The sequence below is a fragment of the Bombina bombina genome, chromosome 3, assembly GCF_027579735.1.
Source record: "Bombina bombina isolate aBomBom1 chromosome 3, aBomBom1.pri, whole genome shotgun sequence".
Classification (NCBI taxonomy): domain Eukaryota; kingdom Metazoa; phylum Chordata; class Amphibia; order Anura; family Bombinatoridae; genus Bombina; species Bombina bombina.
The window spans coordinates 210,888,361-210,916,086 of NC_069501.1; the positions used below are offsets into that span (position 1 = coordinate 210,888,361).

The window sequence follows — 27,726 nt, forward strand, 5'->3', positions numbered from 1 at the left end:
TCCAATAGACGCCACCACACGGGACTTATGGCAAACGGTCCCTAAGGTGGAGGGAGCAGTTTCTACTTTAGCTAAGCGTACCACTATCCCGGTGGAGGATAGCTGTGCTTTTTCAGATCCAATGGATAAAAAATTAGAGGGTTACCTTAAGAAAATGTTTGTTCAACAAGGTTTTATATTGCAACCCCTTGCATGCATCGCGCCGATTACGGCTGCGGCAGCATTTTGGATTGAGTCTCTGGAAGAGAACCTTAGTTCAACTACGCTGGACGACATTACGGACAGGCTTAGAGTCCTTAAACTAGCTAATTCATTCATTTCGGAGGCCGTAGTACATTTAACCAAACTTACGGCTAAGAACTCAGGATTCGCCATTCAGGCACGTAGGGCGCTGTGGCTAAAATCCTGGTCAGCTGATGTAACTTCTAAGTCCAAATTACTTAATATACCTTTCAAGGGGCAAACTTTATTTGGGCCCGGTTTGAAAGAAATTATCGCTGACATTACAGGAGGTAAGGGCCACGCCCTGCCTCAAGACAAAGCCAAAGCTAAGGCTAGACAGTCTAATTTTCGTCCCTTTCGGAATTTCAAAGCAGGAGCAGCATCAACTTCCACTGCACCAAAACAGGAAGGAGCTGTTGCTCGTTACAGACAAGGCTGGAAACCTAACCAGTCCTGGAACAAGGGCAAGCAGGCCAGGAAACCTGCTGCTGCCCCAAAGACAGCATGAACCGAGGGCCCCCGATCCGGTACCGGATCTAGTGGGGGGCAGACTCTCTCTCTTCGCCCAGGCTTGGGCAAGAGATGTTCAGGATCCCTGGGCGCTAGAGATCATATCTCAGGGATACCTTCTAGACTTCAAATTCTCTCCCCCAAGAGGGAGATTTCATCTGTCAAGGTTGTCAACAAACCAGATAAAGAAAGAAGCGTTTCTACGCTGTGTACAAGATCTGTTATTAATGGGAGTGATCCATCCGGTTCCGCGGTCGGAACAAGGACAAGGGTTTTACTCAAACCTGTTTGTGGTTCCCAAAAAAGAGGGAACTTTCAGGCCAATCTTAGATTTAAAGATCCTAAACAAATTCCTAAGAGTTCCATCGTTCAAAATGGAAACTATTCGGACAATCTTACCCATGATCCAAAAGGGTCAGTACATGACCACAGTGGATTTAAAGGATGCTTACCTTCACATACCGATTCACAAAGATCATTACCGGTATCTAAGGTTTGCCTTCTTAGACAGGCATTACCAGTTTGTAGCTCTTCCATTCGGATTGGCTACGGCTCCAAGAAGCTTCACAAAGGTTCTGGGTGCCCTTCTGGCGGTACTAAGACCGCGAGGAATTTCGGTAGCTCCGTACCTAGACGACATTCTGATACAAGCTTCAAGCTTTCAAACTGCCAAGTCTCATACAGAGTTAGTTCTGGCATTTCTAAGGTCGCATGGATGGAAAGTGAACGAAAAGAAGAGTTCTCTTTTTCCTCTCACAAGAGTTCCATTCTTGGGGACTCTTATAGATTCTGTAGAAATGAAGATTTATCTGACAGAAGACAGATTAACAAAGCTTCTAAATGCATGCCGTGTCCTTCATTCCATTCAACTCCCGTCAGTAGCTCAATGCATGGAGGTGATCGGCTTAATGGTAGCAGCAATGGACATAGTTCCCTTTGCACGTCTACATCTCAGACCGCTGCAATTGTGCATGCTGAGTCAGTGGAATGGGGATTACTCAGACTTGTCCCCTACTCTGAATCTGGATCAAGAGACCAGAAACTCTCTTCTATGGTGGCTTTCTCGGCCACATCTGTCCAGGGGGATGCCATTCAGCAGGCCGGACTGGACAATTGTAACAACAGACGCCAGCCTACTAGGTTGGGGCGCTGTCTGGAATTCTCTGAAGGCTCAGGGACAATGGAATCAGGAGGAAAGTCTCCTGCCAATAAACATTCTGGAATTGAGAGCAGTTCTCCATGCCCTTCTGGCTTGGCCCCAGTTAAAAACTCGGGGGTTCATCAGGTTTCAGTCGGACAACATCACGACTGTAGCTTACATCAACCATCAAGGAGGGACAAGAAGCTCCCTAGCAATGATGGAAGTATCAAAGATAATTCGCTGGGCAGAGTCTCACTCTTGCCACCTGTCAGCAATCCACATCCCGGGAGTGGAGAACTGGGAGGCGGATTTCTTGAGTCGCCAGACTTTTCATCCGGGGGAGTGGGAACTTCATCCGGAGGTCTTTGCCCAAATACTTCGACGTTGGGGCAAACCAGAGATAGATCTCATGGCGTCTCGCCAGAACGCCAAACTTCCTCACTACGGGTCCAGATCCAGGGATCCGGGAGCGGTTCTGATAGATGCTTTGACAGCACCTTGGAACTTCGGGATGGCTTATGTGTTTCCACCCTTCCCGCTGCTTCCTCGATTGATTGCCAAAATCAAACAGGAGAGAGCATCAGTGATTCTAATAGCGCCTGCATGGCCACGCAGGACTTGGTATGCAGATCTAGTGGACATGTCATCCTGTCCGCCTTGGTCTCTACCTCTAAGACAGGACCTTCTGATACAGGGTCCATTCAAGCATCAAAATCTAACTTCTCTGAAGCTGACTGCTTGGAAATTGAACGCTTGATTTTATCAAAACGTGGTTTTTCTGAGTCGGTTATTGATACCCTGATACAGGCTAGGAAGCCTGTTACCAGAAGGATTTACCATAAGATATGGCGTAAATACCTATACTGGTGCGAATCCAAAGGTTACTCCTGGAGTAAGGTTAGGATTCCTAGGATATTGTCCTTTCTACAAGAAGGTTTAGAAAAGGGTTTATCGGCTAGCTCATTAAAGGGACAGATCTCAGCTCTGTCCATCTTGTTACACAGGCGTCTGTCAGAAAATCCAGACGTCCAGGCCTTTTGTCAGGCTTTAGCTAGGATCAAGCCTGTGTTTAAAGCTGTTGCTCCGCCATGGAGTTTAAACTTAGTTCTTAACGTTTTACAGGGTGTTCCGTTTGAACCCCTTCATTCCATTGATATAAAATTGTTATCTTGGAAAGTTCTGTTTTTAATGGCTATTTCCTCGGCTCGAAGAGTCTCTGAGTTATCAGCCTTACATTGTGATTCTCCTTATCTGATTTTTCACTCAGACAAGGTAGTTCTGCGTACTAAACCTGGGTTCTTACCTAAGGTAGTCACTAACAGGAATATCAATCAAGAGATTGTTGTTCCATCCTTGTGTCCAAATCCTTCTTCAAAGAAGGAACGTCTTCTACACAATCTGGATGTAGTTCGTGCCCTCAAGTTCTACTTGCAGGCAACTAAGGATTTTCGACAAACGTCTTCCCTGTTTGTCGTGTACTCTGGTCAGAGGAGAGGTCATAAGGCTTCGGCTACCTCTCTCTCCTTCTGGCTTCGTAGCATAATTCGTTTAGCCTATGAGACTGCTGGACAGCAGCCTCCTGAAAGAATTACAGCTCATTCTACTAGAGCTGTGGCTTCCACTTGGGCCTTAAGAATGAGGCCTCTGTTGAACAGATTTGCAAGGCTGCAACTTGGTCTTCGCTTCATACTTTTTCCAAATTTTACAAATTTGACACTTTTGCTTCTTCGGAGGCTATTTTTGGGAGAAAGGTTCTTCAGGCAGTGGTTCCTTCTGTATAATGAGCCTGCCTATCCCTCCCGTCATCCGTGTACTTTTGCTTTGGTATTGGTATCCCAGAAGTAATGATGACCCGTGGACTGATCACACATAACAGAAGAAAACATAATTTATGCTTACCTGATAAATTCCTTTTCTTCTGTTGTGTGATCAGTCCACGGCCCCGCCCTGTTTTAAGGCAGGTAAATATCTTTTAAATTATACTCCAGTCACCACTTCACCCTTGGTTTCTCCTTTCTCGTTGATTCTTGGTCGAATGACTGGGAGTGACGTAGAGGGGAGGAGCTATATGCAGCTCTGCTGGGTGAATCCTCTTGCATTTCCTGTTGGGGAGGAGTTATATCCCAGAAGTAATGATGACCCGTGGACTGATCACACAACAGAAGAAAGGAATTTATCAGGTAAGCATAAATTATGTTTTCCACGATATGACCACTTCATGAGGACTATACCGTCTGATGTATTGGGTCTTTGTTAGAGTACCTTATTAACCATAAACTGCTATATTTCACACTGTATACCATATCCATCTGTCGAATTTTGAGTAGTAGGTTAGTGGGATGCTAAACTTAAGCCTATTTCATACACTGCAAGCTTATTATATGCCCCTATAGAATTACTCATGTAAACTGGGTAATTTCCCTTGTGATTATTGACCTTTACAAATGGGGCTCTACTGAGGAAACAACGATCATTCATAGGTCCTTGCACAGGTCACCATAATGTCTGATGATTAGGTGATTAGGGCTGCTATGTTTGTTGAAGTTATTGATTCTGCTCCTGAGGTCCCTAAAAGAATCAACACTGGTTTTATGTTGAGATATATATATATATATATATATATATATATATATATATATATATATATATACTATATTGCAGTACTACATCCTCTCTTAACATTTAGGCCATCAATCTGGTATAAACTGCAGGATTGTTTACTTCAACCATATACTGTTTTCTGTATTATACCTAAATGTCCTCATGTGTATTCTATATTTATATATCACTAACCATCTTACAAATATGGGTAGTACTTGTAAGGCTATGTCAGACAAGATCAGCAAACCCTATCTTTAAGGTCAGATTTATAATGTGTCTTATGACTTAGTACCCTAGTATATTCTCAGTGTGTCTTTTACAAACTCCTAAGGTCCAGGACCTCTACAAACTATGTAGGCTCCTATATAGCTTATCAGATTGATGCTCTAATTTATGATTATATGCACCATTAACATTTGGGCCATGGCTCCCACATATACTTTTCATATACGCTCACTTTAGTTACCCACAGTCTGTGTCTGGCAACCATGATTGCTTCCTACTCCTTGTTCAACTCCCTTAATTTACTCTCCTATAGGAAGTTTGTCTCACCTTGACAGAATGTTATTTAAAAGATAAAGTATTCCCTTATATAAGCTAATTGCAAGATATCTACTCTACTTGTATATAGTTCCGTCATTATGTTTTTCACTCTTCTCTAAGGATGGTTAGTGCCTTATATTACCTCTTGAAAGTGTACCCTAAAAGCTCTAGAAGCCCCCTTATTTTGGTTCTTTATGGTCTCACTCTTGTTTTGAATGCTGTTTATTGTTGGTTCAAGAAAATGTTCTGGTATTATTGTCCCAGAATATGCAGCTCCAGCCCATTTCTTATGCTGCCTAACTCTCTCCCCAGCTCCTCTAGAGGCCTACCTTTCAAGACCACCCAACTAGAACCAGTTGACCTTATACATGTACTATATATATTGAGTGCCCTATGGCCAGACTCGCTTGCATTAGCATCCCTGAACTAACTTTCACAAAGCCTAAGATGTTTATAAAATCTGACCTAGCATTAGTCATCATACTTTTCGGAAGATTTCTATTTTGGAATTAGTAGGACACGCCCCCCCTCCCCACTCTATTATACAAGCTGCTTTTGTCCACTGTACCCCTTTCCCTAATATCTTACATAACAATAGTCCTAAGTAACTACCATTTGACATAGTACTCACAATACATTTGGCCCAAGAGCGACCAACGTAGTAGTTACTTTGCATCTGTGTACTAAAAGAAAAATGAGGTTCCATTTAGATTTGTTCAGTCCTTTTGTTATTTTTACTTCTATTTCAGATATCTATTGTTATAAACAATGTTTGGTTTTACACTTTTCATACACAGGTAGTCATTCTTGCTTTATAGCTGTTTGTGCAATTGAGACCTATGGAGCTTGTGAACTATATATGTACAATCCTATAATAGTTAATTATTACTCAGCCTACATTTTTTTTAGGTCTCCTATTATCCGGACAGTTATATTGTTATTAGCAAAACATACATCTACCTGTGGTCATTAATATTATTTTCTGAGAAGTCCATATATATCTCTTTATTTTATGTCTGACAAACTCTGTATTTTCTTTAATTTTGTACTACATAACAACCTCAATCAAAACAAAACAAAACAAAAAAAGGATCTCTGATGATTGCAATAGTTTAGTATGTATGTTTCCTTAAATAACTCTGCGGCTAATTGTTTTATATGCTAGAATAAACAATATTAAATGCAGTTTGATATTTTTAAAATGCAGGTCTTTAGATCATCCTTTTTTGATCTAGCTTGGCATGGACAGTTTTTTTATATTGTATATTGTGAACCATTGTTGTGTCAGTTTAAAAAACAAAAGAGAAATGTTTTTTTTTCTTATATGAAAAAGATAACACATGCTAGAATTAAAATGTTTTTGGTATTATATAGTTATATTAAATATATTATGTACTAATATTTAGATCACAGTAAGCAGGTTTGGCAAGCCAAGAGCCATCCACTTCAGATGGCAACATTGACTTAATGGATATTATTTTCATTCTTTACAAAGCATATATTTATCTTCTCATATTAGCAGTTCAGTGTTCGAGTAGCTATATAAACAGGCTAGCTGAGCACTGGAGTATTTCAAGTACTCTAGCACAAGCATCAGTAAAGGGATTAAAAGGTTTTTGTTTAACCATTCCATCGCTGCCTTTGTGCGTCATAGCTAATTTTTCAATAATATATCATTTTAACACTACATTTCTCCAACATAGGTGTGTCCGGTCCACGGCGTCATCCTTACTTGTGGGATATTCTCTTCCCCAACAGGAAATGGCAAAGAGCCCAGCAAAGCTGGTCACATGATCCCTCCTAGGCTCCGCCTACCCCAGTCATTCTCTTTGCCGTTGTACAGGCAACATCTCCACGGAGATGGCTTAGAGTTTTTTAGTGTTTAACTGTAGTTTTTCATTATTCAATCAAGAGTTTGTTATTTTCAAATAGTGCTGGTACGTACTATTTACTCAGAAACAGAAAAGAGATGAAGAATTCTGTTTGTATGAGGAAAATGATTTTAGCAACCGTAACTAAAATCCATGGCTGTTCCACACAGGACTGTTGAGAGCATTAACTTCAGTTGGGGGAACAGTTTGCAGTCCTTTGCTGCTTGAGGTATGACACATTCTAACAAGACGATGTAATGCTGGAAGCTGTCATTTTCCCTATGGGATCCGGTAAGCCATGTTTATTACGATTGTAAATAAGGGCTTCACAAGGGCTTATTTAGACTGTAGACATTTTTTGGGCTAAATCGATTGATATTGACACTTATTTAGCCTTGAGGAATCATTTATTCTGGGTATTTTGATATAATTATATCGGCAGGCACTGTTTTAGACACCTTATTCTTTAGGGGCTTTCCCAAAGCATAGGCAGAGTCTCATTTTCGCGCCGGTGTTGCGCACTTGTTTTTGAGAGGCATGGCATGCAGTCGCATGTGAGAGGAGCTCTGATACTGATAAAAGACTTCTGAAGGCATCATTTGGTATCGTATTCCCCTTTGGGTTTGGTTGGGTCTCAGCAAAGCAGATACCAGGGACTGTAAAGGGGTTAAAGCTTAAAACGGCTCCGGTTCCGTTATTTTAAGGGTTAAAGCTTCCAAAATTGGTGTGCAATATTTTCAAGGCTTTAAGAAGAAGGATTGGAAAAAGGATTATCGGCAAGTTCCCTGAAGGGACAGATTTCTGCCTTGTCGGTGTTACTTCACAAAAAACTGGCAGCTGTGCCAGATGTTCAAGCCTTTGTTCAGGCTCTGGTTAGAATCAAGCCTGTTTACAAACCTTTGACTCCTCCTTGGAGTCTCAATCTAGTTCTTTCAGTTCTTCAGGGGGTTCCGTTTGAACCCTTACATTCCGTTGATATTAAGTTATTATCTTGGAAAGTTTTGTTTTTAGTTGCAATTTCTTCTGCTAGAAGAGTTTCAGAATTATCTGCTCTGCAGTGTTCTCCTCCTTATCTGGTGTTCCATGCAGATAAGGTGGTTTTACGTACTAAACCTGGTTTTCTTCCAAAAGTTGTTTCTAACAAAAACATTAACCAGGAGATTATCGTACCTTCTCTGTGTCCGAAACCAGTTTCAAAGAAGGAACGCTTGTTGCACAATTTGGATGTTGTTCGCGCTCTAAAATTCTATTTAGATGCTACAAAGGATTTTAGACAAACATCTTCCCTGTTTGTTGTTTATTCAGGTAAAAGGAGAGGTCAAAAAGCAACTTCTACCTCTCTCTCTTTTTGGATTAAAAGCATCATCAGATTGGCTTACGAGACTGCCGGACGGCAGCCTCCCGAAAGAATCACGGCTCATTCCACTAGGGCTGTGGCTTCCACATGGGCCTTCAAGAACGAGGCTTCTGTTGATCAGATATGTAGGGCAGCGACTTGGTCTTCACTGCACACTTTTACCAAATTTTACAAGTTTGATACTTTTGCTTCTTCTGAGGCTATTTTTGGGAGAAAGGTTTTGCAAGCCGTGGTGCCTTCCATTTAGGTGACCTGATTTGCTCCCTCCCTTCATCCGTGTCCTAAAGCTTTGGTATTGGTTCCCACAAGTAAGGATGACGCCGTGGACCGGACACACCTATGTTGGAGAAAACAGAATTTATGTTTACCTGATAAATTTCTTTCTCCAACGGTGTGTCCGGTCCACGGCCCGCCCTGGTTTTTTAATCAGGTCTGATAATTTATTTTCTTTAACTACAGTCACCACGGTACCATATGGTTTCTCCTATGCTATTATTCCTCCTTAACGTCGGTCGAATGACTGGGGTAGGCGGAGCCTAGGAGGGATCATGTGACCAGCTTTGCTGGGCTCTTTGCCATTTCCTGTTGGGGAAGAGAATATCCCACAAGTAAGGATGACGCCGTGGACCGGACACACCGTTGGAGAAAGAAATTTATCAGGTAAACATAAATTCTGTTTTTTAGTATCTCAACTGCCCAGGATACTGTTTTTCTTCTGTTTCTTTCCGATGCCACCCCTGTAATGCTTTGTCTGTTTTTTATTTAGCTTTTACTACCCGAATTATTCAATGTGTAGATTTATGAATTATCTTAAGGACACACTGCCACTCAAGATCAAATTGTATTTTATAATTAATTTTAAGTTGCGCTAAACGTAATTGCTCTTAAGATGTATCAGCTCTAAATGATAATGAGAAACTGATCGATATTTCCACATTTATCATTTGTAAAGAGATGTTGAGCTCAATACTTTTCCCTTGTCCTTCCTTCCATATATCAGACGGTTGGTATACATGAGGATAGGGTCTGTAAGATTCCAAGTTGTTTTTCATACATTTATGGCTTCATCATCACATCTAGGAGACACAGAGACATGTCATATCTGCTTTCTTTCTGATTAAGGCACATGGCAATGGGTCATCCTCACTCTATAATTGTTTTATAGTGGAACAATAAAGAGGGATCATTATTTGCTTTGCCTGTGGAAATATGATGGATGTTATATGCAGTTAGGGATTTCCCAGAGGCATAGGTACTTTGTAATTTCACACAAAGGGATGTGAAACCCTCATTTTAAATAGGAGAGACTGCCCTTTTTAAATAAAGGGTTTCACTTCCCTTAGATACAGGTGATCACCTACATCAGAATTACACCTATATCTGTGTAAAGGTAACTTCCTTTCTGTCCCTCCTCCTACTCCTAGTTCTGTAAAACCTTAGCAGGTGGACAAGGGACTGGGAAACATCGTCTTTGACTTTGTGTTTTTTGGATTTTTTGACTGCATTATGTATGTCTTTGGTGGGAATTTTGTACTATACTGTACTAGCAGTACTCCTCCCTGCTTTCCCTCTGGGATTTGTGCGCACGGGGGGGGGGGGGGTTCTTTTCTGATGATTTTCTGATCTTGCAGCATACATACAGTTTTTTTTCCTAGGAATCTGTGTTTGGGCTTTAAGCTAATTGTTTGTGAGCAGTGGCATTCAGGAGTTTTGTCTTTAGGGGACTCTGATGGGCACTGCCATGTTTGTCTGATGTCGACCGTAAATTGCATAACCTGGGATGATTTAGAAAGTGTGTGCGCACTTTAATCATTCCTGGCATCTGTCTGTTCCAGGACAGATGTCTCTTCAACATAGCGAAGCGTGAAGAATTTTAACAAAAAACAAGACAACCAGCTTCTATGATAAGTTTCAAGGAGGTACAAGTAGCTAGAGAATGTTGAAAGATGTTTAATCAATACTGGTTTGTGGCCAAAATTATGCTCTGAATCTCTCAGCTGTTCATCTATCAGGAAATTTAAATGTGATAGCAGATTACTTACGAAGTGTCCCGATCCTGTCAACAAAATGGCAAAGAAGGAGATTTTTCATCAAATAACACTGAGATGGGGATTGTCGGAAATAGACCTTATGGCGTTGTTAGGCGTTATAACCGGGGGTGTTATCACTTGATAACAGTATTCTTCACCTGGAACTGAATGGGTTACTTGGCGAGATCTCGAGAACAACAATCAGACAGGCATCACATACTTTTATAGACAATGGTTACATTATATGGGGTTAAACAAATGATGTATCATAATCACACCATTCTACACAGCATACGTTAGAACAAAGAAGCACAGTAAAAATATAGAAAAAAAGAGTTATACTGAGAAACAAACCGTTTTAGATAACGGTGTATCCAGGCGCATCGCCAGGGCATAGCAATGCCATTCTTGAGATACAATCGTTGCATATGAAACTAAAAAACTAATGTATGTTCTCACAGCATAATAAAACACATTATGAAGAAATATAATGAACTCATCTTAAAATGGAGTCTTAAACAAAATGTAGAGACAAAATGGTGTCAGTATTGTTATTATATATATATATATATATATATATATATATATATATATATATATATATATATATATATATATATTCTTACATTCCACCCTTTTATTCTAACAGAATAACATAAAATGAAAATTAAACAACTATATAAAAGGCACAGAAAATTAGTAAATATATTAACAACAATGTAAGGCTAATACTACAGTATAACATGAATATATGTGAGAATACTGTAGAGAAATTCATTCACAATACTCTCTGTCTACCTCCCAGCGTTCCCAAACTACTGGCTAATCTACCCCCAAACAACATCTTTCTCAATTTGCATAGCTAGCATCCCCAAATCACATTGACATGGTCCTGCTCTGTACACCCTACACAGTGAAGCACAACATGGGAACAGCACAAGTATATCTGGGTGGCCTCTTATCACTTTAGGGGCAGTCTTTGTCCTCTTAGAGCTCCACCTCCCTCAGACACTCTACTTCAATACCATAGTCCATTTGCAATAGGGGTGCTTTGCACATGAGAGAGAGTTTGTCTGCAGATACATGCTGGATTTACAATGGTTTGTTCATGGGGTAGACAAGGGAAACATGTGGATCCTCATAGCAACAGACACTCGGGTCAGGAGTCTAAGAAGGAAACAAAACAGCATCACAATTATGCCCAACAAAACCTCTTTCACGTTTTCTGTAAGCATCACAATTTCCTTTAATAGTTTAACTTATCCTATGTCATATAAAACCAGAAAAAGTTAAATACATTTATTATACTTTTATAGAAAATAACTCACAGCTACTCTATACAATTATAATTATACTTTAAACATGAATACTAAGCAAGTAAAAACTGCTTGACTTCATCAAGAGGCTGTATGGCTATGCTAAGTAACTTGTGCTAAGGCCTGCCCTGCAACAAAAACGAAAAATAAAACGTTCAATAAAAACATTTTCTTTAAAATTAATTTCTTCATACTTTCTCTTTAAACTACTAAACAAAATAACCTAGTGTAGATTTATTCTGCAAAGCTACTATATGTAATGTTTATAATAGCTGTCTCATCTGATAGAAACACTACTAATTTACTAATTATTTTATGTAACCTAAATTCTCTCGCACTCCTGTATGAGGAAAGAATACAATCATAACATTATTAAAACTACAAAATCTTTTTAAAGGTAAACACATCTTTATGGTAAGATAATTATTTTCGCTGACAAACACCTGGAATTACAAAGCTCAAATAGCAGATACCATACCAGTTAATCAAGGGAAAAATACATTTGCTTTCATAACACAGATCCAATAAGAGCCATTGTAAGTATAGAATATACCATAAATATCATAATTATACTATTCCCAAAACTCATATTTCTCTGTATAATTGATATAAATTTCTAGTTGAGGTTGTGTTCTTAACCTCTTAACCTCTATTGTGAGTAGTTTGACTATATACTAAGGAATGATTACAATGCCCTCCTTCGCTTAAATGTAAAGGGGAGGTATAGAAACATGGGGGAACCTTCTGTGTTCTAAAATGGTGAAGGGTCTAGAATATTCTGAGATATTGCAGCATTTTCTTTATACTATAAAGGTGCAAACATATTCTCTATACTCTGTGGGCCATACAATAGGTTACAATACTGCAAGGTTTAGAGTTACACTTATCTGGAGGATTACTTTGTTTAAGTATATAAACTACAATGTATACTAATACAAATACAGCATACTTTTCTGCAGACAAATCTATATGACTTCTTATAACTAATATGATCAATAAATATAACACAATTACAAGAGAATACAAAACAATCAATATGAGTAAACAAGTTAAAACAATACTCCCCTAATTTAGCTGTGCATGACTCTGTAACAGCGTAACAGGTCCTCAACTCCAACAGTCAAGGCACAGTCAAAAGAAGAATAGTCTTTGTGTTCTGAAGACACACATCATAGGAAACAGTCATAGATTACCCAGAGTCCAGTTCTGGGGCTGGTACCAGCTTCCAATGCAAAGAATGGATCCAAAAGATAGTTCAGCAACTTTTACTTCAGTATGGTGGTTAAACAACATTGACAAAGGTCTTTTTATCTTCCTTTTCTTTCCTTCACCTAGGCGCCAGGCATCTCCTTATTTAACAGGTTTACTTGCTTTCTATCTTCAATCTTTTGGAGACTGCACTATGAAATTTTATCTGTACAGATTTACCTAAATTTGAAAATCTCAAAAATAATTAAGTTAGTGGGGGGTTTTTTCCTTCTGGATACAGCTCCATGGTCTCATCCTGCAAATACAAATATTTTGTTAAAAACTTGTCTAAATATTTTCTTACTGAAAAACACCCACCCAAATCACATAAATAAAGAAACTCATCAATACATAAAGATACTCATCAATACTCCACCTTTTTTCGCGTGAAACACCCTATGTGTCACGCAAACAGAATATGACTGCAACTAAAAGACAATCCATGCACTTTTAAAAGAAGTAGTATCCTTAAAATCAGGCAAAATCAAATACATCTCAATATTCCATTCCATTCCTACAGCACCCTTCCACACACATCTCTAAAAATCATTTAAAAACAACTGTCCACTACGCAAAACAAAACACAAAGTTTTAACAAACACAATCAACCTGAAAGCAAACACATAAACTTACACTCACTGAAACACAGCACTGAAAAATACTACATTCTAACAAAACACTGCAAATAATTCAAATTCTATAACCTTTAGCTATGGTTTTGTAAATTTTACCCTGCACAATACTATGAAATCATGCTAATAATGCAATCACTTTAGAAAACCAATAAACTCTAGTTGCAGATTTACAAATAAAATCCCTTACCATAAATTGACAAAGAGAACACACAATACTATATTCTGGGAAAGGTCAGATAATACTGGCATTGCCACTGCTCTATGGTTTCTGTTTGCCTGCACAGGGCAAACCCACTGTTAACGAATCATGTTTGGCACAAATAATTTGGGAATAGCTTTAGAACCCAGTCTATTGGCAGCAGTAACCAGCCACGTAGGGTGAGATTACATATACGGCGCAGGCTTCAGCGCAAGCGTTGCAACCTTCACCGCCCGTGATTTCACCTCACACATAGGGGTATCCAATAAACCCCGCCGGCAGTTCATAAAGTGCCGTATGTCGGATAAACTAGCGATGTCCAGAAATTAGCTGACAAACACCTGGAATTACAAAGCTCAAATAGCATAGTGCCGTATGTCAGATAAACTAGCGTTGTCCAGAAATTAGCGTAAATACAATTTTTTGGTGTCGCCAGTGACTTACGGCACTTTAGAAACTAGCGGAGCCTAAGAAAAGTAAAAAAAAAAAAAAATCTCCTGTAAAAGTCTAACATGCTTCCCAAAAATAAGCCTGGCACGTAAAACCCCTATATCTGCCATCAAACCCATATTGGAACGAATAAAAGTATTAACCCCTAAACCGACAAAAAAGAACCACAACGCAATATGCCTATTTAAACTATTAACCCCTATATCCGCCATCATACCCACACCGCAATAAACCTATTAAAGTATTAACCCCTAAATCCTCCAACCCCAACATAGCAAACTACCTACTAAAACTATTAACCCCTAATCCGCCATTAACCCACAACACAATAAACCTATCAAAGTATTAACCCCTAAACGACCAAAGCCCACAACGCAAATAAATAATTAAATTACTAAGCCCCCTAACCTAACACCCCCTAACGTAATACCCCTAAATGAACCCAAATTACCTAAATTACAAAATACTAAAGTTACTAACTATTAAAATAAAAAAACCTAACACTACTTTAAAAATAAAAAATAAAGTAAGTATAAATTAAAGGGACAGTCTAGTCAAAATTAAAATTCTGGTGTAGACTGTCCCTTTATGCTACAATTACATAAAATAAAAAAATCTAAGATTACATAAAATAAAAAAACAAAATTATCACATTTTAAAACATTATACCTTTTTCCTATGAAAATAAAAAGCCCCCCCCAAATAAAAACACCCCCTACTCTAAGAATAAACTACCAGTAGCCCTTAAAAGGGCTTTTTGCTGGGCATTGATCCAAGATAAACAGCTCTTTTACATTAAAAATACACAAAGTCCCCCCTAACAGTAAAACCCCCCAAAATAAAAAAACTAACACTAAAAAAAAGGGCATTTGTTGGTCTTTGCCCTTAAAAGGACATTTAGCTCTTTTACAAAATGCCCACCCTAATCTAAATAAATAATAAAAAAAACAAAAACCTAAGTCTAACCTCGCTCGCAACGGGCCGCCTCGTGACGGTAGCGGGCGCGGGGAACTCGCTTTCGGCCGGGACGCCCAGGGCCAAAGGGTCCTCCCTGCCGGGGAAGAGGAGGCCAGATCGATCCTGCTGTCGCGGAGCCCCCCAGAAGGGGACTCTGTCCCGATAGCCCCGGAGGGGGGACACGGGGAGCGAGGCCAACTCGGCACGGAAGTCTTCGGCATCCACCAGGGGGCGCTGTAGAGCACCGAAATCCGTGTCGCCGAAGATCTCCCCGAGGGTGCCCAGGGCTCATCGCGAGAGGGGCTGAGGGGGCCCCCTTCAGCAGGGGAGCACCGTCCGGAGGTCGGGGGCGCGGAACCCCGTCTCGGCCGAGGTGCCCGATCGCTGCAACCTCACCCGACGGGGCCCGGGGGACCCAACTTGCCCCGGGTGGGGGGGATAGAAAAAACTACAAAGTCCCTGCCTCTCGCACCCTCCCTCCGTGAATCCCTCCCTCCGTGAATTCGGGGGCTGAGATTTAATTAGGCTGTGACTACGGCGAAGGAAGCCGAGAACGCGTCAGCGTTAGTGGCCGCCGTCCTGTGCTGCGGCCCCTGTGTGCTGTATTTGTCGATGGTTAATAAAGCCGACTTGAGGTAATTTCAACCGGGAAGTACCGGGTTTTCTTTACCTTGTTTCTTTCGGCCCGAGATTTTCCCTTACCTCCTGGAACTCCCGGTAGGCCTCATCAGCCCGGCCGCCTCCCTGAAACCCAGGCCGGGCTCCTGGAACTCACGGCCTGCCTCGTCCGCCCCGGCTGCCTCCCCGAAATTCGGACCGGGCTCCTGGAACTCCCGCCCGGGCCTGGGTAGGCCCCGCTACCTCCCTGCCTGCGCTCTTGCTTCCCCACCTCTGGCAGGAGGCTCCCTCGGAGTCGTTGCGCCGACGTCGGAGGGCTGGGAGAGCGCTCGTAGTCCTGCGGGCGCCCCAGAACTCTCGTCGGGCCAGCCCATCCCCAGTCCCGCTCCCTTCGCTTTGTGGCATGGGAAGGAGGTAGGAAGCGAGCTCCCTGCGGCCCCCGAGCCTACCCCGGCCTCCCCTCTCGGAGGAGGGTTAACCCGGGAGGCTGAGGGCACCCCCGCCCCTGAAGTGGTGCCCCCTGGTGGCCATAAAAGGTAGCGAGCTCTCTGCGGGCCCCCGAGCCTACCCGGACTCCCCGCTCGGAGGGAGGTTAAACCGGGAGGCTGAGGGCTCCCCGCCCATGAAGTGGCACCCCCCGTGGCCGTAAAAGCTAGCGAGCTCCCCGCGGCCCCCGAGCCTACCCTGGCCTCCCCGCTCAGAGGGCAGTTAACCCGGGAGGCTGAGGGCACCCCCGCCCCTGAAGTGGCGCCCCCCGGTGGCCGTAAAAGGTAGCGAGCTCCCTGCGGCCCCCGAGCCTACCCCGGCTTCCCCACTCAGAGGACGGGTCCCCGGGAGGCGGAGGGGAACCCCCGCCCCGGAACTGGCGCCCCCTTGTGGCCGAAAAAGGCAGCAAGCTCCCCGCTGCCCCGAGCCTACCCCGGATTCCCCGCTCGGAGGACGGGTCCCCGGGAGGCTGAGGGGAACCCCCGCCCCGAATGTGGCGCTCCCTTGTGGCCGAAAAATGCAGCGAGCTCCCCGCAGCCCCCGAGCCTATCCCGGCTTCCCCGCTCGAAGGACGGGTCCTAGGGAGGCTGAGGGGAACCCCGCCCTGGAAGTGGCTCCCCCTAGTGGTCAGAAAAGGCAGCGGGAGGCAGCGGGCCACCAAGCCTCCGCTGGCCTTCCCGCTTGGGCGGACGGGGCCCCGGGAGGCGGTAGGTCACCCCCTTCCCCGGAAGTGACGCCCCCTGGTGGTCTGAAAAGGTAGCAAGCTCCTAGCGGCCCCCGAGCCTACCCCGGACTCCCCGCTTGGAGGACGGGTCCCCAGGAGGCTGAGGGGAAACCCCGCCCCGGGAGTGTCGCCCCCTAGTGGCCGTACACCTCCGATCCTTTGACTAGGCTGCCTCGTCGTGACCCAAGAGGCGCTCTCCCCTTGACTTCGCTCTCAAAATCTCCTTGTCGCTTGCCGTGACTCGCGACTCCTACCCTGGGCTGGCAGGCGGTCCCTCTCCGCGCCTGGCTCCCTGTCGGGGTCTCCGGGACTTGAGCCCTCGTGGAGGCTGCGGGACCAGAGCCCCCATGGGGGGACCATGCTAAGCCTGGCATTCCGCCCGATTCCCTGGAACTCCCGCCCGCCGAATCGAGGTGACCCACCCCCACCCCCGGAGGATTAAGCACACTCCCGAGTATTAAGCCCCCTCCGAGGATTAAGACCCCCCTCCGGCGGCGCCCCCCCCCCTCCGTCAGCTCATGGTTTGTTCTTTGACGCCCGCACCGCGGGCCCTGCCGAAACTTTCCCCGGGGAACCCGGAGAACTACGCCGGTCGACCCGATCCTGGCCCTTCCGGAACTTGCCCCCAGGCGGCGGGGAGGAATAGACAGAGAGAGAGAGAGGCTCGCCGGTCCCGAAAAACTTGCCCCCTGTCTCAGACGGAGCGGAGGGGGGTAGGGTAGCGGGACGCCCCGCGTGACCCATCCGCCCCCCCTCCTCTACCGCCGGGGGAGGGCGTCGGTGCCCCCCCGCCGCGCGGCCTGAGGTATGTCCAGAAGACAAAAGCTTGGCTCGAAGGATGACTTTCAATAGATCGAGGGATGACTTTCAATAGATCGCAGCGAGGTAGCTGCTCTGCTACGCACAAAACCCCGACCCAGAATCAGGTCGTCTACGAATGATTTAGCACCGGGTTCCCCACGAACGTGCGGTGCGATCCGGGAGAGAGACGGCCCCCTTCTGTCCGCGCTCCGGTCCCGAGGCGAGCGGTTCTGCCCACCGGCTACCCGAGGCCGACTGAGGCTCCGCGGCGCCGCTGTATCGTCGCGTTTAGGGGGGATTCTGACTTAGAGGCGTTCAGTCATAATCCCAAAGATGGTAGCTTCGCCCCATTGGCTCCTCAGCCAAGCAACGTACACCAAATGTCTGAACCTGAGGTTCCTCTCGTACTGAGCAGGATTACTATCGCGATGACGCATCATCAGTAGGGTAAAACTAACCTGTCTCACGACGATCTAAACCCGGCTCACGTTCCCTATTAGTGGGTGAACAATCCAACGCTTGGTGAATTCTGCTTCACAATGATAGGAAGAGCCGGCATCGAAGGATCAAAAATATGAACGCTTGGCTGCCACAAGCCAGTTATCGTTGTGGTAACTTTTCTGACACCTCCTGCTTAAAACCCAAAAAGTCAGAAGGATTGTGAGGCCCCGCTTTCATGGTCTGTATTCGTACTGAAAATCAAGATTAAGCGAGCTTTTGCCCTTCTGCTCCGTGGGAGGTTTCTGTCCTACCTGAGCTCACCTTAGGACACCTGCATTACGGTTTCAATGGAGCGGGTGGCCCTGTCCCCCCCCCCCGGGCCCGCCCCCTCCCCGGCGAAGGGGAGTGGGACGGGGATGGCGGGGACGGAGGTGGAGGGCACAGAGGCGGTCTGCTTCCTCGGCCCCGGGCGAAGCCGGGCCAGGGGGCTGTAACGCTGGGCGCCCCTCGCTGGGCGGGCCCGGACACCTCCCCCCTCGTGCCTTCCCGGCTGGCCCGTGACCAGTCGCGGCACACCGCCGTGGAGGAAGTGCGCCCTGCGGGGGAGGGGGTCTAGACCGGGGATTCCCTGGGAAAAAAAGGCCCGGGCCGGCTGGCCGGCCCCGCCGGATTGAATCCTCCGGGCAGACGGTGCGGACCCTACCCGTTTACCTCTCGACGGTTTCACGCCCTCTTGAACTCTCTTCAAAGTTCTTTTCAACTTTCCCTTACGGTACTTGTCCGCTATCGGTCTCGCGCCGGTATTTAGCCTTAGATGGAGTTTACCACCCGCTTTGGTCTGCATTCCCAAACAACCCCACTCCGGGGAGGCTGGGTCCCGCCACCGGCCTAACACCGTCCACGGGCTGGGCCTCGATCAGAAGGACTCGGGCCCCCGTGCGGCGACGGGGCGGTCCGGCCTCCCTTACGCCACATTTCCCGCGCCCGCCGGGCGGGGATTCAGCGCTGGGCTCTTCGCTTGCGCTACTGGGGGAATCCTGGTTAGTTTCTTTTCCTCCGCTTTGTAATATGCTTAAGTCCGGCGGGTCGCCTCGTCTGCTCTGAGGTCAGTCGAGAAAGGTTGGGCTCGGAGGGGAGGCTTCCCTCCGGGTGCGGGGGGCCGCGGGACAGCCACGCCACGAGGAGGGGGCTCCCGCCGTCGCCGGGTCTGGCCTTGGGGGGACGGAGGCGCCGGGGGGAGCGCGGAAAGAGGCAAGGGAGGGGGCGGACCCCTTCCCCCCTCCTTCCCCCCCTTCCCCCCTCCTTCCCCCCCTTCCCCCCTCCTTCCCCCCCTTCCCCCCTCCTTCCCCCCTCCTTCCCCCCCTTCCCCCCTCCTTCCCCCCCTTCCCCCCTCCTTCCCCCCTCCTTCCCCCCCTTCCCCCCTCCTTCCCCCCCTTCCCCCCTTTGACGGGCCCCCACCGCGCCTGGACGCGACGGGGAGACCGACGGAGCGGAGACCCTCAGACAGGCGTGGCCCCGGGAGGAACCCGGGGCCGCGGGGTGCGTCGAAGTGTTGACGATCAATGTGTCCTGAAATTCACAATAATTCTTGCAGCTAGCTGCATTCTTCATCGTCACGCGAGCCGAGTGATCCACCGCAGAGAGTAGCCGATGCTCATTTCTCTCTGTGTCTCAATCGATAAAGGGTCTGCCGGGCGGGCGAGGGCCCCCCGCCCCCGGGAGGAAATGGGGACTGGCCCGGCTGAGGGTTTTTGGAGCTTCCTTGCCCCCCTTTCGACGGAGGGGCTGGCCCTGCTGCCCGGGCGCCCGGCCCCGCTGCCGGGGGAGAGGGGCTTGGGTCCTTCGAGAGACGCCCGCCCCGCCCTTGTGGGACTAGGGCGGGCGCGCCAGGTACCCGGGGCGGCCAGGGAGGGGATGGTTTCCTCTCCGGGGGAGGACGGCCATTGCAGCGGCCGAGGGGGGGGAGCGCTTCTCCCGGGCGGACGCTTCGGGTGGCGAGCGCCAGGGGGGCAGGATCCGGCTCGGGGAGCTCCCCTCCCGGGGCCCCCGTCTTCGACCCGTCTCTCCCCCTCCAGAGGCCGCCCCCTCCCCGCAGTCCCGTCTGCGCTCCGCCTCGTGCGTCGCCTCGGTTCATGCCGCCCCTGCTTCGGGGACGGGATCCGGCATGGCTCGTTTTCAGTTCGGGGGGGAACGCGCCGCCGGGTCCTCCATTTTCCCGTTAATGATCCTTCCGCAGGTTCCCCTACGGATATCTTGTTACGACTTTTACTTCCTCTAGATAGTCAAGTTTGATCGCCTTCTCGGCGCTCCGCCAGGGCTGTTGCCGACCCCGGCGGGGCCGATCCGAGGACCTCACTAAACCATCCAATCGGTAGTATCGACGGGCGGTGTGTACAAAGGACAGGGACTTAACGCGAGCTTATGACCCGCGCTTACTGGGAATTCCTCGTTGGCGGGTTACCGCGCCTGCCGGCGAAGGGTAGACACGCTGATCCGTTCAGTGTAGCGTGCGTGCGGCCCCGGACATCTAAGGGCATCACAGACCTGTTATTGCTCGATCTTGCGTGGCTGAACGCCACTTGTCCCTCTAAGAAGTTGGACGCCAACCACCGGGGGTCGAGTAACTAGCAAGGAGGAGTCTCGTTCGTTATCGGAATTAACCAGACAAATCGCTCCACCAACTAAGAACGGCCAGGCACCACCACCCACAGAATCGAGAAAGAGCTATCGATCTGTCGGCCGGGTGAGGTTTCCCGTGTTGATTCAAATTAAGCTGCAGGCTCCTCTCCTGGTGGTGCCCTTCTGTCAATTCCTTTAAGTTTCAGCTTTGCAACCATACTCCCCCCGGAACCCAAAGACTTTGGTTTCCTGGAAGCTGCTCAGCCGGTCATGGGAATAACGCCGCCAGATCGCTGGTCGGCATTGTTTATGGTCGGAACTACGACGGTATCTAATCGTCTTCGAACCTCCGACTTTCGTTCTTGATTAATGAAAACATTCTTGACAAATGCTTCCGCTTTGGTCCGTCTTGCGCCGGTCCAAGAATTTCACCTCTAGCGGCTCAATACGAATGCCCCCGGCCGTCCCTCTTAATAATGGCCTCGGTTCCGAAAACCAACAAAATAGAACCTTGGTCCTATTCCATTATTCCTAGCTGAAGTATTCAGGCGACCGACCTGCTTTGAACACTTTAATTTTTTCAAAGTAAACGCTTCGGGCCCCCGGGACACTCAGTCAAGAGCATCGGGGAGGCGCTGAGAGGCAGGGGCTGGGACAGGCGGTAGCTCGCCTCGCGGCGGACCACCAACTGGATCCCGAGATCCAACTACAAGCTTTTTAACTGCAGCAACTTTAAAATACGGTATTGGAGCTGGAGTTACCGCGGCTGCTGGCACCAGACTTGCCGTCCAATGGATCCTCGTTAAAGGATTTAAAGTGTGCTCATTCCAATTACAGGGCCTCGAAAGAGTCCTGTATTGTTATTTTTCGTCACTACCTCCTCGGGAGTGGGTAATTTGCACGCCTGCTGCCTTCCTTGGACGTGGTAGCCGTTTCTCAGGCTCCCTCTCCGGAATCGAACCCTGATTCCCCGTTACCCGTGGTCACCATAGTAGGCGCGGAAAGTACCATCGAAAGTTGATAGGGCAGACATCCGAATGTATCGTCGCCGTCGCGGGGATGTGCGATCAGCCCGAGGTTATCTAGAGTCACCAAAGCAGCCGAGCCCCCCGGTGAAGGGGAAGCCCGGATCGGTTTTGTTCTGATAAATGCACGCATCCCTGGGGGTCAGTGCTCATCGACATGTATTAGCTCTAGAATTACCACAGTTATCCAAGTAACGGTCGGAGCGATCAAAGGAACCATAACGGATTTAATGAGCCATTCGCAGTTTCACTGTACCAGCCGTGCGTACTTACACGTGCATGGCTTAATCTTTGAGACAAGCATATGCTACTGGCAGGATTAACCAGGTAGCCCCACCAAAACGCTTCGGCGGATTGCCGGGGGAAGGGTGAGAGGCCGGCCGGAAAAGGGAGCGCCGCGGGAGAGGGCGGCCGTCAGGGGGCGTGGGGTCCTTCTCCGGGCCTTCCTAGTCTCTTCCCTTTCCCGTGGGGCCCGGCGAGGTTCGGGAGCCGGCTCCCGTCCCTTCCTCCCACCGCCCTCTCTCTCCCCGAGGGGAGGCGAAGGCGGGGTCGGAGGGTGGCCCGCGGGGCCGGTCCCCGGGCAGATGGGCTGGGACGTGCGTGCGTTGCGGAGGAGAAAACGGGGTGCGCTCGGCGGTGGCGCGGGGGAAGGCAGGCCGAGGGACGGATCGTTCTGCCCGCTTCCGCGCCGGGCGTCGGCCCTCGCTCACAACGGGCCGCCTCGTGACGGTAGCGGGGCGCGGGGAACTCTCTTTCGGCTGCCGAGGGGGGCCGTTTGGTCCCCGGGTCGGGGCCCGGGGGAGGTCCCCGTGAAGCGTGGCGGCCCCGTGCAGGACGCCCCCGGCGGAAGGGCCCTCCCCGCCGGGATAGAGGAGGCCAGATCGATCCTGCTGTCGCAGAGCCCCCCGGAAGGGGACTCTGTCCCGGAGGGGGGACGCGGGGAGCGAGGTCGGCTCGGCACGGAAGTTTTCGGGGTCCGCCAGGGGGCACCATAGAGAACCGAAATCCATGTCGCCGAAAATCTCCTTGAGGGGGGCTGAGGGGGGCCCCCTTCGGCGGGGGCGAGCGCCGTCCGGAGGCCGGGGGCGAGGAACCGGTCTCGGCCGAGGTTCCCGATCGCCGCCCCCTCGCCCGACTTGGGGACCCAGGGTTTTACTGTTAGGGGGGACTTTGTGTATTTTGAATGTAAAATAGCTGTTTATCTTGGGGCAATGCCCTGCAAAAAGCCCTTTTAAGGGCTACTGGTAGTTTATTCTTAGAGTAGGGGCTGTTTCTCCAACATAGGTGTGTCCGGTCCACGGCGTCATCCTTACTTGTGGGATATTCTCTTCCCCAACAGGAAATGGCAAAGAGCCCAGCAAAGCTGGTCACATGATCCCTCCTAGGCTCCGCCTTCCCCAGTCATTCTCTTTGCCGTTGTACAGGCAACATCTCCACGGAGATGGCTTAGAGTTTTTTGGTGTTTAAATGTAGTTTTTATTCTTCAATCAAGAGTTTGTTATTTTAAAATAGTGCTGGTATGTACTATTTACTCTGAAACAGGAAAGAGATGAAGATTTCTGTTTGTAAGAGGAAAATGATTTTAGCAACCGTTACTAAAATCGATGGCTGTTTCCACACAGGACTGTTGAGAGGAATTAACTTCAGTTGGGGGAAACAGTGAGCAGACTTTTGCTGCTTGAGGTATGACACATTTCTAACAAGACTCGGTAATGCTGGAAGCTGTCATTTTCCCTATGGGAACCGGTAAGCCATTTTCTTAGTTTAAGTAAAAGAATAAAGGGCTTCATTAGGGCTTAAAAAACTGGTAGACATTTTTCTGGGCTAAAACGATTACTTTACTAAGTATATTTGGCAGATTATTACTTTTAATAGTTGTTAAATCTTGGGGATTGTTTTAATAAAAACGGCAGGCACTGTATTGGACACCTTTTTCACTGGGGGCCTTTTCTAGTCATAGACAGAGCCTCATTTTCGCGCCTCTAATGCGCAGTTGTTTTTGGAAAGCATGGCATGCAGATGCATGTGTGAGGAGCTAAGAACCACTGAAAAAGCTTATAGAAGGCATCATTTGGTATCGTATTCCCCTCTGGGCTTGGTTGGGTCTCAGCAAAGCAGATACCTGGGACTGTATAGGGGTTAAATGTAAAAACGGCTCCGGTTCCGTTATTTTAAGGGTTAAAGCTTTCAAATTTGGTGTGCAATACTTTTAAGGCTTTAAGTTACTGTGGTGAAATTTTGGTGAAATTTGAACAATTCCTTCATACTTTTTCACATATTCAGTAATAAAGTGTGTTCAGTTTGAAATTTAAAGGGACAGTAACGGTTTTATTGTAAAACGTTTTTTGTGCTTTGTTGACAAGTTTAAGCCTGTTTAACATGTCTGAACCATCAGATAACGATGTTCTATATGTATGAAAGCCAATGTGTCTCCCCATTTAAATATATGTGATATATTTGTGTCATAATGTCCAAACAAAGTAGGGATAATAATGCCATAGATATGATATTGCCCAAGATGATTCCTCTAATGAGGGGAGTAAGCATGGTACTGCATCATCCCCTTCTGTGTCTACACCAGTTTTGCCCACACAAGAGGCCCCTAGTACATCTAGTGCGCCAATACTTATTACCATACAACAATTAATGGCTGTAATGGATAATTCTATTGCATGCATTTTTTTCCAAAATGCCTACTTATCAGAGAAAGCGTGATTGCTCTGTTTTAAACACTGAAGAGCAAGAGGACGCTGATGATATCTGTTCTGACATACCCTCACACCTATCTGAAGGGGCCAGGAGGGAGGTTTTGTCTGAGGGAGAAATTTCAGATTCAGGGAAAATTTCTCAACAAGCAGAACCTGATATTGTAACTTTTAAATTTAAATTTCAACATCTCCACGCACTACTTAAGGAGGTATTATCTACTCTGGATGATTGTGACAATTTGGTCATTCCAGAAAAATTAGGTAAGATGGACAAGTTCCTAGAGGTTCCGGTGCCCCCCGATGTTTTTCCTATACCCAAGCGGGTGGCGGACATAGTAAATAAGGAGTGGGAAAGGCCCGGCATACCTTTTGTCCTCCCCCTATATTTAAGAAATTAGTTCCTATAGTCGACCCCAGAAAGGACTTATGGCAGACAGTCCCCAAGGTCGAGGGGGCGGTTTCTACTCTAAACAAACGCACTACTATTCCTATCGAAGATAGTTGTGCTTTCAAAGATCCTATGGATAAGAAATTAGAGGGTTTGCTTAAAAAGATTTTTGTACAGCAAGGTTACCTTCTACAACCAATTTCATGCATTGTTCCTGTCACTACAGCTGCGTGTTTCTGGTTCGAAGAACTAGAAAAGTCGCTCAATAAAGAATCTTCGTACGAGGAGGTTTTGGACAGAGTTCAAGCTCTTAAATTGGCTAACTCTTTTTTATTTTAGATGCCGCTTTGCAATTAGCTAGATTAGCGGCGAATAATTCAGGGTTGCTATCGTGGCGCGCAGAGCGCTTTTGCTTAACATCCCTTTCAAGGGTAAACACTGTTTGGCCCTGACTTGAAAGAGATTATTTCAGACATCACTGGGGGAAAGGGCCACGCCCTTCCTCTGGATAGGTCTTTTAAGGCTAAAAAGAAGCCAAATTTTCGTCCCTTTCGCAGAAACGGACCAGCCTCAAATTCTACACCCTCTAAGCAAGAGGGTAATACTTCTCAAACCAAGCCAGCCTGGAGGCCGATGCAAGGCTGGAACAAGGGTAAGCAGGTCAAGTCACCTGCCACTGCTACCAAAACAGCATGAAGTGTTGGCCCCCGATCTGGGAAGGATCTGGTGGGGGGCAGACTTTCTCTCTTTGCTCAGGCTGGGGCAAGAGATGTTCAGGATCCTTGGGCGCTAGAAATAGTTTATCAAGGTTATCTCCTGGAATTCAGGGAACTACCCCCAAGGGGAAGGTTCCACGGGTCTCAATTATCTTCGAACAGGCATTCTTACACTGTGTAGAAGACCTGTTAAGCATGGGAGCGATTCATCCTGTTCCATTAGGAGAACAAGGGATGGGTTTTTACTCCAACCTGTTCATAATTCCCAAAAAAGAGGGAACATTCAGACCTATTTTAGATCTCAAGATTCTAAACAAGTTTCTAAGGGTTTCATCATTCAAAATGGAAACCATTCGAACGATCCTTCCTACCATCCAGGAAGGTCAATTCATGACCACGGTGGACTTAAAGGATGCGTACCTACGTATTCCTATCCACAAGGAACTTTTTCGGTTCCTAAGGTTCGCCTTTCTGGACAAGCATTACCTGTGGCACTTCCATTCGGATTAGCCACTGCTCCAAGGATTTTCACAAATGTATTAGGGTCCCTTCTAGCGGTGCTAAGACCAAGGGGCATTGCAGTAGTACCTTACTTGGACGACATCCTGATTCAAGTGTCGTCTCTGTCAAAAGCAAGGGCTCATACGGACATTGTCCTAGCCTTTCTCAGATCTCACAGATGGAAAGTGAACATAGAAAAAAGTTCTCTGTCCCCGTCAACAAGAGTTCCCTTCTTGGGAACAATAATAGTTTCCTTAGAAATGAAGGTTTTTCTGACAGAGGCCAGAAAATCAAAACTTCTAAGCTCTTGTCAGGTACTTCATTCTGTTCTTCTTCCTTCCATAGCGCAGTCCATGGAAGTAATAGGGTTGATGGTTGCGGCAATGGACATAGTTCCTTTTGCACGAATTCATCTAAGACCATTGCACCTGGGCATGCTCAGACAGTGGAATGGGGATTATACAGACTTGTCTCCGACGATACAAGTAGATCAAATAACCAGAGATTCACTCCGTTGGTGGCTGACCCTGGACAACCTGTCACAGGGAATGAGCTTCCGCAGACCAGAATAGGTCATTGTCACGACCGACGCCAGTCTGGTGGGCTGGGGCGCGGTCTGGGAACCCCTGAAAACTCAGGGTCTATGGTTTCGGGAAGACTCTCTTCTCCCGATAAACATAATGGAACTGAGAGCGATATTCAATGCTCTCAAGGCTTGGCCTCGACTAGCAAAGGCCAAATTCATAAGGTTTCAATCAGTCATCATGACGACTGTTACATATATCAACCATTAGGGGGGTAACAAGGAGTTCCCTGGCGATGGAGGAGCATCCGGGGGAGTGGGAACTCCATCTGGAAATCTTTGCCCAAATAACTCAATTATGGGGCATTCCAGACTTGGTTCTGATGGCCTCTCGTCAGAACTTCATGGTCCCTTGTTACGGGGTCCAAATCCAGGGATCCCAAGGCGACTCTATTGGATACAATAGTAGCACCTTGGATCTTCAACCTAGCTTATGTATTCCCACCGTTTCCTCTCATTCCCAGGCTGGTAGCCAGGATCAATCTGGAGAGGGCTTCGGTGACCTTGATAGTTCCTGTGTGGCCACGCAGGACTTGGTATGCAGACCTGGTGAATGTGTCATCGGCTCCACCATGGAAGCTACCTTTGAGACAGGACCTTCTTATTCAGGGTCCATTCGAACATCCGAATCTGGTTTTCCTCCAACTGACTGCTTGGAGTTTGAACGCTTGATTTTATCAAAGCGTGGGTTTTCAGATTCTGTAATAGATACTCTTATTCAGGCTAGAAAGCCTGTAACTAGAAAAATTTACCATAATATATGGAAAAAATATATCTGTTGGTGTGAATCTAAAGGATTCCCATGGAACAAGATAAAAATTCCTAAGATTCTTTCCTTTCTACAAGAAGGTTTGGAGAAAGGATTTTCTGCGAGTTCTCTGAAGGGACAGATCTCTACTTTATCTGTTTTACTTCACAAAAGGCTGGCAGCTGTGCCAGACGTTTAAGCGTTTGTTCAGGCTCTGGTTAGAATCAAGCCTGTTTACAGACCTTTGACTCTTCCCTGGAGTCTTAATCTAGTTCTTTCAGTTCTTTA

General features: G+C 46.9%; 1 protein-coding gene and 1 non-coding gene across 2 annotated transcripts in view; one reads left to right on the forward strand and one right to left on the reverse strand.

The window, feature by feature from the left end:
* Positions 1-27,726, forward strand: part of ZSWIM7 (zinc finger SWIM-type containing 7) — a 413,683-nt gene that overhangs the window by 95,456 nt on the left and 290,501 nt on the right. The gene's annotated exons all lie outside the window — the stretch shown is intronic.
* On the reverse strand, positions 19,644-19,796 carry LOC128654906 (5.8S ribosomal RNA). The gene has a single exon (XR_008401549.1). It is a non-coding gene; the product is annotated as a 5.8S ribosomal RNA (ribosomal RNA).